Source organism: Cervus canadensis, chromosome 7, assembly GCF_019320065.1.
Source record: "Cervus canadensis isolate Bull #8, Minnesota chromosome 7, ASM1932006v1, whole genome shotgun sequence".
Taxonomy (NCBI): domain Eukaryota; kingdom Metazoa; phylum Chordata; class Mammalia; order Artiodactyla; family Cervidae; genus Cervus; species Cervus canadensis.
In genome coordinates, this window is record NC_057392.1 from 58816867 (window position 1) to 58830027 (window position 13161).

General features: G+C 37.8%; 1 non-coding gene across 1 annotated transcript; it reads left to right on the forward strand.

Moving 5' to 3' along the window:
- Positions 1-9173: 9173 nt before the first annotated feature.
- On the forward strand, positions 9174-9309 carry LOC122445673. The gene has a single exon (XR_006270629.1). It is a non-coding gene; the product is annotated as a small nucleolar RNA SNORA22 (small nucleolar RNA).
- Positions 9310-13161: the final 3852 nt, after the last annotated feature.

The following is a 13161-nucleotide window of genomic DNA, read 5'->3' on the forward strand; positions in this document are numbered from 1 at the left end:
ATTCCTTGTTTGTGCTATTGGAATAGCTTCTTCATAAGGTTTCCTCTATCTAGTTTTCCCTAACCTAATCCTTTATTTTGCCATTCTCCTAAAATAGAACTCTCCCACTTACCTTTCCTTTTTTAATGTCTCTAAAGGCCTACAGCCCTGTTATCATCAGGTAATGTTTGTGAGTTGAAAAATCATTTGGAGGTTTGTGTGTGTGTCTGAAAGCACCCCAAGTGGTTCTGATTCATACTCACTTTATTGAAAACTTTGAGGTGGGCTGTATTGAGATACCACAATCAAGATATTGCTCTTACTATTGATACACTCAAGATACAGAACATTAACTCCAGGATCTTTCATGTCACCCTTTCATAGCTATAAACACCTCCCTCCCCATTACTCTACAGCCTATGAGAACCACTCATTTGTTCTCCATTTCTATAATTCTGTCATTTCAAGAATTTTATATAGACCAAATCATGCAGATGTAACCTTTTGGGACTGGCTTTTCTCACTCAACAAAATTCTTTGGAGATTGATCCAGATAGTTGCCTGTATCAGTACCACCCCCTTTTCACTGCTGAGTAGTTGTCCACAGTATGGCTGTCACACAGTTTGTTTTTTGTATCTGGTGAAGGACTTCTGAGTTTTAAGGGAAAACACTTACTTTGGACACCAAATATGTGGTTTTTTTTTCTTTCCCCCTCATACTGAGCCATTCTGACATTCATTATCCACAGTTAGTGCAGACCCCACAAGTAAAAGTCTCATTCCCACAAGACTGCCCCCTACTTCAGATGCCCATTACAAGCCTGGGTCTCCCACACTTCTGAACAACTGACTGTAAGTTGAGGGTTCCCATAACTCCATCCTCAGGTTTGACGGTTTGCAGTAATGGCTCACGGAACTCATGGAAACACTTGTGTTTACTGATTTATTATGAAGTATATTACAAAGGGCTTCCCTGGTGGCTCGGACAGTGAAGAATTTGCCTGCAATGCAGGAGACCCAGATTTGATCCTTGGGTTGGGAAGATCCCCTGGAGAAGGGAATGACAACCCACCCACTCCAGTATTATTTCTTGGAGAATTCCATGGACAGAGGAGCCTGGTGAGCTACAGTCCATGGGGTGGCAAAGAATCGGACATGACTGAGTGACTAACTTTTTAACTTTAATGTAATAAAGGATACAGATAAACGGCCAGATGAAAAGATATACAGGGCAAGGTTTGGAAGGGCGCTGAGTGCAGGAGCTTCTGTCTCTAAGGAACTGGGGTGTGCCACCCTCCTGGCACATGGGTTTGTCAATCCAGAAACTCTTCGAACTCCATAGTTAAGGGATTTCTTACAGAAGCTTCGTTACATAGGCGTGACTGATTATTAACTCATTCTGCAGCTCCTCTCCTCTTGGCAAAGCATGGGGATTGGAGCAGGAAGTTCCAAGCTTCTATTGCTTGGTCTTTTTAATGACCTGTCCCTATTCTGAAGCTATCTAGGAATCTACCAAAAGTCACCTCATGAGAATATCATCTGGGAAATTCTGAGGGATTTAGGAGTCTGTGTCAGGAACCCAGATCAAAGACCAAATATTGAACGAAAGATGTTCCTAACACAACTATCGCTCAGGAAGTTACAGTTTTAGGATCTCTCTCAGGAGTTGGGAGCAGAGATCAAATATATTTTTCTTCACAGAGTTGTTTACAGTTTTTGTCTATTATGCGTAAAGCTGCTAGAAATATTTGTGTTCTGGTTTTTTGTGAACATAAGTTTTCTGGAATAAATACCCAGAAGTGCAATTGCTGGATTGTTTGGTTGTTTTTGCCACTCCTCATGGTCTACAGTAGTGAAAGCCTGAAATTCTAATCACTAGGCTAGCAGGGAACTCCCTGAATATACAGTTTATTTATTTGGCTGTGCTGGGTCTTCGTTATGGCATGTGAACTCTTAGTTGAGACATGTGGGTTCTAGTTCCCTGACCAGGGATCGAACTCCAGCCCCCTGTGAGTGGGGCGTGGAGTCTTAGCCACTGGACCACTAGGGAAGTCCCATGGGTGTAAGTTAAGTTACTTTACCTCTTTTCCTCAGTTTCTTCATCTATAAAAATGGATAATAGCAATAGCTCTTACCGCATTGTTATAAGGATTAAATAAGGTCATAATTCCAAAATGCTTAGAACAGTGCTGGTACATAATAGCATGATATAAATGTTTGTTAATAATAATTTCAGAGAACACAGTCTCACTGCTACTAAATTTTGAGACATGCTTATAGTCTACCTATAGTTGATTTTTGTGAATATTCCAAATGTGCTTGCAAAGAATGTATTCTCTAGTTGTTAAGTGTAGAGTTCTATATATTCTTATTACATCTAATTTAACTGTGTAGTTAAAGTATATTATTTTTTCAGTAATGTGTTGTTACTGTGAAATATATTGAAATCTCCCATTATAATACTAGAACTGTCACTTTATCTTTGTAATTCTTTCCAGTTTTGCTTTATATATATTTGAAGCTATTTTATTAGATGCATTCAAATTTATAATGTTTATATCCTCCAAGTGATAGGATAAACATTTTATCTTTATGTTGAGATTCTCTTTATTCTGAATAATTGTTTATTCAGAATAATTATATTCTGAATAATTGTTTATTCAGAATAATTATATTCTGAATAATTGTTTATTCAGAATAATTATATTCTGAATAATTGTTTATTCAGAATAATTATATTCTGAATAATTATCTATTCTGAATAATTCTCTTTATTCTGAATAATTGTTTTGTCTTAATGACAATTTTGTCTGATGTTGCTAGAACCATTCTAGCTTGCTTATAATTAGTATTTACCTTACATGTCTTTTCCTGTCTTTTACCTTTAGCTTTTCTGTGTCCTTTGGTTTTAGGTGTGTCTTTTTAAAATCCAACTAAATAAACACTAACTAAATTGTTGAGTTTAATACATTTACATTTGTTTTATTATTAACATATTTGGATGTACTTCTGCCATCTTATTCCATACTCTGCTTCTTTTTTCCTCCTTTCTTGACTTCTTTTGGTTTCATTTAGGATTTTCTTTCCTCATTTCATTTTTCCTTCTCCAATCCTTTGTCTTTCTCTACCACTTTCAGCCTGTCTTCCAACTCATCAGTTCTTTTTTATCTGTGTCTAATTGGATGGCATCAACGACTCAATGGACATGAGTTTGAGCAAGCTCCGGGAGATGGTGAAGGACAAGGAAACCTGGCGTGCTGCAGTCCATGGGGTCACAAAGAGTCAGACACAACTGAGTGACTGAACAATAACAATTTGCTATAATTTATCCACTGTGGTTGTTAATTTTCAATAATTGTATTTTTAATTTTTCAAAATTATATTTGCTTCTTCTAATACATCTGGTTATTTTTATAGTCCCTTGTTCAGTGTACAGAATCTTTGCCTACCACAATGTTACAGTATGTTTTGCTCTATTTTTTATTTTTATTTTTTTATTAAAGGATAATTGCTTCACAAAATTTTGTTTTCTGTCAAACTTCAACGTGAATCAGCCATAGGTATACATATATCCCCTCCCTTTTGAACTTCCCTCCCATCTCGCTCCCCATCCCACCCCTCTAGGCTGATACAGAGCCCCTGTTTGAGTTTCCTGAGACATACAGAAAATTCCCGTTGGCTATCTATTTTACATATGGTAATGTAAGTTTCCATGTTACTCTTTCCATACATCTCACCCTCTCCTCCCCTCTCCCCATGCCCATAAGTCTATTCTCTACATCTGTTTCTCCTTTGCTGCCCTGTAAATAAGTTCTTCAGTACCATTCTTCTAGATTCCGTATATATGTATTAGAATACGATACTTATCTTTCTCTTTCTGACTCATTTCACTCTGTATAATAGGTTCTGGATTCATCCACCTCATCAGAACTGATGCAAATACATTCCTTTTTATGGCTGAGTAATAATCCATTGTGTATATGTACCACAACTTCTTTATCCATTCATCTGTCGATGGACATCTAGGTTGCTTCCATGTTCTAGCTATTGTAAATAGTGCTGCAGTAAACAATGGGATACATGTGTCTTTTTCACTTTTGGTTTCCCCAGGGTATATTCCTAGGAGTGGGATTGCTGGATCATATGGTGATTTTATTCCTAGGTTTTTAGGGAATCTCCATACCGTCTTCCACAGTAGCTGTATCAATTTACACTCCCACCAACAGTGCGAGAGCATTCCCTTTTCTCCACACCCTCTTCAGCATTTATTGTTCATAGACTTTTTGATGATGGCCATTCTGACCAGTGTGAGGTGATGTCTCACTATAGTTTTGATTTGCATTTCTCTAATAACGAGCAGTTTTGAGCATCTTTTCATGTGTTTTTTAGCCATCTGTATATCTTCTTTGAAGAAATGTCTGTTTAGGTCTTTTTCCCACTTTTTGATTGGGTTGTTTGTTTTTCTGGTATTGAGTTGTATGAGCTGTATCTATATTTTGGAAATTAGTCCTTTGTCTGGAGAAGGCAATGGCAACCCACTCCAGTACTCTTGCCTGGAAAATCCCATGGACGGAGGAGCCTGGTAGGCTGCAGTCCATGGAGTCTCGAAGAGTCTGACATGACTGAGTGACTTCATTTTCACTTTTCATTTTCATGTATTGGAGAAGGAAATGGCAACCCACTCCAGTGTTCTTGCCTGGAGAATCCCAGGGATGGCGGAGCCTGGTGGGCTGCCGTCTATGGGTTCTCACAGTCAGACACGACTGAAGTGACTTAGCAGCTGCAGCAGCAGTCCTTTGTCAGTTGTTTCATTTCCTGTTATTTTCTCCCACTCTGAGAACTGTCTTTTCACCTTGCTTATAGTTTCCTTTCCTGTGCAAAAGCTTTTCAGTTTAATCAAGTCCCACTTGTTTACTTTTGTTTTTATTTCCATTACTCTAGGAGGTGGGTCAAAGATGATTTATGTCATCAAGTGTTCTGCCTATGTTTTCCTCTAAGAGTTTTATAGTTTCTAGTCTTACATTTAGGTCTTTAATCCATTTTGAGTTTATCTTTGTGTATGGTGTTAGGAAGTGTTCTAATTTCATTCTTTTACATGTAGCTATCCAGTTTTCCCAGCACCATTTATTGAATAGGCTGTCTTTGCCCCATTGTATATTCTTGCCTCCTTTGTCTAAAATAAGGTACCCATAGGTGCATGGGTTTATTTCTGGGCTTTCTATCTTGTTCCATTGGCCTATATTTCTGTTTTTGTGTCAGGACCATACTGTCTTGATGACTGTAGCTTTGTGGTATAATCTGAAGTTAGGAAGGTTGATTCTTCCAGCCCCATTCTTCTTTCTCAAGCCTGCTTTGGCTATTCAGGGTCTTTTGTTTTTCCATATGAATTGTGAAATTTTTTGTTCTAGTTCTGTGAGAAATGCCATTGGTAATTTGATAGAGATTGCATTGAATTTGTAGATTGCATTTGGTAGTATAGTCATTTTCACAATATTGATTCTTCCTTCCCAGGAACATGGGATATCTCTCCATCTATTTAAGTCATCTTTGATTTCTTTCATTAGTGTCTTATAATTTTCTGTGTACAGTTCTTTTGTCTCCTTAGGTAAGTTTATTCCTAGATATTTAATTCTTTTTGCTGCAATGGTGAATGGGATTGATTCCTTAATTTCTCATTCTGATTTTTCATTGTTCTTATATAGAAATGCAAGTGATTTCTGTGTATCAATTTTGTATTGTGCAACTTTGCTAAATTCACTGATTAGCTCTAGTAATTTTCTGATACTATCTTCAGGGTTTTCTATGTGTAGTATCATGCCATCTGCAAACAGTGAGAGCTTTACTTCTTTTCCAATCTGGATTCCCTTTATTTCCTTTTCTTCTCTGATTGCTGTGTTTTGCTCTATTTTTTTTCCAGAATTTTCTAGTTTTAACTTTTATATTTATGCCTATGATAAATTTTGAGTATATTTTTGTATATGATGTAAGTGTCGATATCTATAGTCAACATATCTATTTGTTCTAGCACTATTCATTTAATAAGACTGTTCTTTCTCCACTGAATTATCTTGACTCCTTATCAAAAGTCAGTTGACTAACATGCATGGGTCTATTTCTGGATACTCTACTGTGTTCCATTGATCTATGTCTATCCTTACATTGCCTCACATACTGTATATATAAAGTAAAACTTAAAATCAAATAGTGTAATTTCTTCATCTTTGTTCTTCTTTTAAAAAATATTCACTTCAGTTCAGTCGCTCAGTTGTGTCCAACTCTTTGTGACCGCATGATTCACAGCACGCCAGGCCTCCCTGTCCATCACCAACTCCCAGAGTTTATTCAAACTCATGTCCATCAAGTTGGTGATGCTATCCAGTCATCTCATCCTCTGTCGTCCCCTTCTCTTCCTGCCCCCAATCCCACCCAACATCAGGGTCTTTTCCAATGAGTCAACTCTTTGCATGAGGTGGCCAGCATACTGGAGTTTCAGCTTCAGCATCAGTCCTTCCAATGAACACCCAGGACTGATCTCCTTCTGGATGGACAGGTTGGATCTCCTTGCAGTCCAAGGGACTCTCAAGAGTCTTCTCCAACACCACAGTTCAAAAGCATTAATTTTTTGGCGCTCAGCTTTCTTCACAGTCCAACTCTCACATCCATACATGACCACTGGAAAAACCATAGCCTTGACTAGACGGATCTTTGTTGGCAAAGTAATGTCTCTGCTTTTTAATATGCTATCTAGGTTGGTCATAACTTTCCTTCCAAGGAGTAAGCATCTTTTAATTTCTGGCTGCAATCACCATCTGCAGTGATTTTGGAGCCCAAAAAAATAAAGTCTGTCACTGCTTCCACTGTCTCCCCATCTATTTCCCATGAAGTGATGGGACCATATGCCATGATCTTAGTTTTCTGAATGTTGAGCTTTAAGCCAACTTTTTCACTCTCCTCTTTTGGCATTTGCAATTCTATATATATTTTAGAATCAGCTTGTCACCTCTATAGAAACAAACAAAAAACCCTGCTTTTTTTGTGAATTAAACAATGCTTAAAAAAATATACAAATTTAGGGGAGACCAAGATGGTGACATAGGAGTCTCCTAAACATCCCTCCTCCCACAGACACACACACAGAGCAATTCCCTCTGAGAGAAATCCAGAACCTAGCTGAGTGACTTCTATATGTTGGGCAAATGAGGAAATATCCACATGGAAACGGGTAGGAAAAGATGGAGACATACACTCAATGTATATCAGTTCTTTCACCCAGCACAATACCATATAATCAGGAGAGAACCGTCAACTCTGGAATGAACCCTGACCTGAAGAGTTAAAGCTTTGAACCACACATCTAGTGTCTCTTAATCTGTTAATCTCCTTCCTTGTTACAAAAATGATTTAAAATATTATACCCTTTAACTGAGGATATAAAGGGAGATAAGCAAGTACAGTTAAATTACCTAGTTAAATGCATGGTTGAAAACAATCTGCCAATGTTCTTTTAATATCAGAAAGTGAGCAGTGATTTTAATCTAATGTAAGTTCAAGTCTGTTAACTCCATAAATATGACTGCAATTACTGATCTAAAAATAATTAAAAGAAAACCTATACAACAATGAATATGAACAAAATATTGCTATTCATACATGGCTAAATCTCACAAATATAACAGAAGTCAGACATAATAGAATACATACTGTAATTCCACTTATCTAAAATCTAAAACAGACTAAACTAGTCTAAAAGTCAGGGTAATGATTACCTAAGGAGAGAATGAATGGAGCAACAACTGCTAGGGGCCCCAATGAGTGTTTTTCCAAGAGTTGTTCTATTTCTTCACTTGGGTGATGGTTATACAGGTGTGATTAATTTTAAAAATTCATTCAGTGGTACACATAAGATTTGTACACTTCTCTGTATGTATGCTAGATTACAATAAAAAGTTTGAAAAGTTAAGGAAGAAAAACCTTTATTGTGTAAGGTTTTGGCATGCCAGCTTTCAGTTCTTAAGTGTGTTGCACTTAATATGTTAAAAGGTTGCATTAATGATTCAAAATACTGCTTAAAAGTTATTGAATACTGAAATAAGAAACTACTTTGGAGGACTAAATGTCTCAAATTGGTTAAAGTAATACATGGAAGATGGATTCCAAGTGTAAGGCTGAGTAGAGTGAAAAGAGAGTAGCCTGTGAACACAAGATCTCTGAGACTAGGATTCCCAGCAGATCTTTTCTCAAGAAGTATGAGGAAATAGGCAAGAGTTGTGGCCTTTGGTCAGACGTGGGAACTAGGCAAGCACACAGAACTTTGGGGGCTGGTGAAGACCATGTTAGCATAGTGTGGAGCAGGTAGTAAGAGAGTAAGAGAGACCTGGGCATCGGACATGTTGTCTTGGGGTAACTTGGCAGAATTACTCAATTCACCTTGAAGGGAAGAAACTTGAAGAATGATTTTATTTCCTAATTGCATTTGATCTTCTGTCTGCTAAATTGCACCTTTAGAAATCCTTTTGTTTGCTCCGTAAGCTTTCTGGTGGTTCATTGAGACAGATGGCCACACGAGTTATAGAAAACCCTCGTGGTATAATTATAAAGTGCTACTTATTTTGTACAGATTCCTACCACTATTCTATATAGGTGGAAAATTAGTATTAGGAGTATCACCTCTGAATTATTAAGGATAATAAAATTGTAAAGAATCCGCCTGTAATGCAGGAGACCCCGGTTTGATTCCTGGGTTAGGAAGGTCCCCTGGAGGAGGGCACGGCAACCCCCCCTCCAGTATTTTTGCCTCGAGAATCCCCATAGACAGAGGAGCCTGGCAGGCTACAGTCCATGGGGTTGCAAAGAGTTGGACACGACTGAGTGACTAAGCACAGCACACACAGTAAAGGAGAAACAATAACGAAAGATGTTGGTATAAAGAAGGTGTAAGAGAAAATACAAGAGTAGTAACAGAGGAAGGTGAGAGAAAACGGTGTTGAAAGAGCAGACAGGCTTGGTTTTCAGAGAGAGAAGCAGAGAGATAAAAGAAGAGAGGGGATAAGTATAAAACATGGTACTGTCGGTAGATATTCTGGATTTCTAGAAGACGGAAGGAATCAAAGGCAATGTTGAGATAAAATTCACAGTAAGAATGGGCAGGTATATGGGGCACCAAAACAATAAGTAGGAAGGGATTTTTCTTAGAACTGTTTAGTGAATAAAAGAAATACCGAGGTGTAGTTCCCTTGGCTTTGACCCTGTGCTAGAGTAATGTCTGTTCTTTTCCTCTGCATTGAAAGGACTATTTATCCTTTTAAATGTATTCAGAAAGTCAGCACATTATATGAATTGAAAAAAAAAAAGAGAAAGAAATACCGAGGGACTTCCCTGGCGGTCCAGAGGTTAAGACTCCACCCTTCCACTGCATGCGAGGGGCGTGGGTTTGATCCCTGGTTGGTGAATTAAGATACTGTATGCCTCATGGTGTGACCAAAAAAAAAAAAAAAGACAAGAAACACTGAGATGTGAGAAGGTTGTGAGGCTATACCAGATACTGCTAATAAAAGGAGAGAGTGGGAGCTTAGAAATGGCAACCTAAGAAGTTAGAAACGTATTTAAGCATTTGACGAGAGTAGTATATCCAGGGCCAAAGAGTTCATAAATTTCCAATGTGTGCTCTTAACAGAGGTTTATACTAGCAAATGGAGGAAAAGGAAATAAAGTTGTAAGTATCTCTTCTTTTGAAAGGGAAAGGGATATTGTAAATCATATGTACATCCTCTGAAATTGTGAAATACCCCTAACAGTCCTGCTGACACATCTAGGCTAGAACTTAAACTATAGCTAAAACTATTTTGCCTTATTGTCAGGTCATGTTTTAAACTGCAGGAGTCTCCTCAGCCTTAACACATGAACAGGTTGTTGCTTTGCAAAGGATATTGTCAATTAATTGGTCTTGGCACAGAAAACCTAAAGTCACCTATGTGTGAGGTAGAACTGCAAAGTTGGCGTCTAGAGAAACACAAATGTTGGGATGGGAAAGGAAAAAGAAATCATGCAAAGGTGGCCTTAAGGAATTTGAAATTCCTCAAAGTTGTGGTAAACATTTTTCATTTTAAGTTATTAGCAAAAGTCAAGGGCAAGTTTCTGATTGAAAAACATGTTCCGAGTAATGGAAAGAAGGAAACATAAGAGAATCTACAAGCAGAAATGCCATTGTTGGTGTAAAAGGACTGTCTCTAAGAACAGAGAGTTGACATATAAAAATGACTGCTAATTTTCTACAGAAGTTTTGGGAAAATAAAATAAAATATACCAAGATGGGATAAAGGGATTGCATCTAGAGCTAATAAACACTGATTCTTGGCTGTTCATTCATACATTGCAACAAGTCTATCAAGCACATATGATGTGTCAGGCATCATGGTACCGTATACTGATTTGTAAAAATAGGTGAGACATTGTCTTTTAGGAAAGCACACTCTCTAAGGGAAGTCAGAAATATAAATAAATCTCTGAAATCTATTCATCTAGTTGAATATAATTAAAACATAATCCAGATATTCGTCCTTGGTATTCTTTCACTTCCTCTTTCAATTTCTTTCTCTCCTCAGGTCCTCGCTCCCAGTTACCTGTTGGAATCCTCCCCAGGATATGTGCTGGTGGGGATATGAAGTACTGTTAATACAGAACTCTTTTTCAAAAAATAGGTTTTGGGGAATTCCCTGGCAGTTCATTGGTTAGGACTCTGTGCTTTCACTGTCGAGGGCCTGGGTTTAATCCTTGGTTGAGGAGCTAAGATCCTGCAAGCCTCTTGGGACACCTCCCCTACCCCAGCAAGAAGGAACGGCTTTTTGCAGGGAGTAAATATAATACACACTCACTGAAAACACAGACTTCCCAGGTGGGTACAGTGGTAAAGAACTGACCTGCCAAAGCAGGAGACGCAGATATGATCCCTGGGTGGGGAAGATCCCCTGGAGTGGGAAATGGCAGCCCCCTCCAGTATTCTTGCCTGGAATGTTCCATAAACAGGGGAGCCTGGTGGGCTACAGCTGATGGGGTCGCAAAGAGTTGGACACAACTGAGTAACTGAGCACGCATGCATTGAAAACACAGACAAGAATATAAAAGAAGATAGCAACCCTCATAATCCCATTATCCTGAACAAAGTTAGCTCTTGTTATTTTTGTTTTTCATGTCTAGCCGTCCATTGGAGAAGGAAATGGCAACCCACTCCAGTATTCTTGCTTGGAGAATTCCATGGACAGAGGAGCCTGGTGGACTATAGTCCATGGGGTCACAAAGGGACATGAATAAGAAACTAACACTTTCAGTCTTAGCTATCCATTATGTTTCCCTCTGCATTTCTATCTAGCACTCTTTTTTTTAAACAGAAATTTTATATACATAGTGTTTTATAACTTGTTTTTTCCACACTATATATCATGGACCTGTTTCCCTGGTTTTGACATAGATCTACATTCTCACTTTAAATGGCTACAGAGCATTCCTTTGTGTGGTTATATGACTGTTTAACTCGAACTCTTTGATTGAGGCCCTTAACTAGTCTTCCTGACCCTTCTTCAAGCATGTATATATATTCAGAAGGCCCTCTCTATTTGATTTTGTGAGATTAGAAGAGCCTGTCAGAATAAAACTTGACACAAAGGAAAGTGAAATGAAAAATGGTTGATGAAAGGGACATTTTGTAATTTAAATATTTTATAATAATTTATTGCAAATGAGACGACCTTTTCATTCTTTTGAATCTCTGAAAGTGTCTGAGAGACTTCAAGTCAAATCCCATTACACCTGTTTAGAATGAAGTATCAAAGCTTCTACAATGGGGCTTTTAAAAAAATTATTTATTTTTTAATTGAAGGGTAATTGCTTTACAGAATTGGGTTGGTTTCTGCCAAACATCAATATGAATCAGCCCTAGGTATACATATGTCCCTTCCCTCTTGAACCTCCCTCCCACCTCCCACCGCATCCCCCACCTCTAGGTTGTTACAGAGCCTCAGTTTGAGTTCCCTGAATTATACAGTAAATTCCTATTGGCTATCTAGTTTACATACGTAACGTAAGTTTCCATGTTACTCTTTCCATACATCCCCTGCTTCTCCTTTCTACCCACCCAGCTGTGTCCAAAAGTCTGTTCTCTATGTCTGTGTCTCCACTGCTGCCCTGAAAATAATTTCATCAGTACCATATTTCTATATTCCATATATATGTTAGTATACGATATTTGTTTTTCTATTTCTGATTTACTTCACTCTGTATAATAGGCTCTAGGTTTATCCACCTCATTAGAACTGACCTAAATGCATTCCTTTTTATGACTAATATTCCATTGTGTATATGTACCACAACTTCTTTATCTATTCATCTGTCAATGAACATCTAGGTTGCTTCCTTGTCCTAGCTATCGTAAATAGTGCTGCAATGAACGTTGGGGGTCCATGTGTCTTTTTCAATTTTGTTTTCCTTAGAGTATATGCCTAGTAGTGGGATTGCTGGGTCATATGGTGGTTTTATTCCTAGTTAATTAAGGAATAAGAAAACTCCATACTGTCTTCCATAGTAGCTGTATCAATTTACATTCCCGCCAATAGTGCAAGAGGGTTCCTTTTATTCACACCCTTTCCAGCATTTATTGTTTGTAGACTTTTTGATGATGGCCATTCTGATCAGTGTGAGGTGATATCTCATTGTAGTCTCCATTTGCATTTCTCTAATACTAAGCGATGTTGAGCGTCTTTTCATGTGTTTGTTAGCCATGTGTATGTCTTCTTTGGAGAAATATCTGTTTAGGTCTTTTCCCCACTTTTTGATTGGGTTGTTTGTTTTTGTGGTATTGACTTGCATGAGCTACTTGTATATTTTGGAAATTAATTCTTTGTCAGTTGTTTCATTTGCTGTTATTTTCTCCTGTTCTAGGGTTGTTTTTTCACCTTGTTTATAGTTTTCTTTGCTGTGCAAAAGCTATTAGGTTTAATCAGGTCCCACTTGTTTATTTTTGTTTTTATTTCCATTACTCTAGGAGGTGGGTCATAGAGGATCTTGCTATTATTTATGTCATAGAATGTTCTGCCTATGTTTTCCTCTAAGAGGTTTTTTTTTTCCTCTAAGAGTTTTATAGTTTCTAGTCTTACATTTAGATCTTAAATCCATTTTGAGTTTATCTTTGTG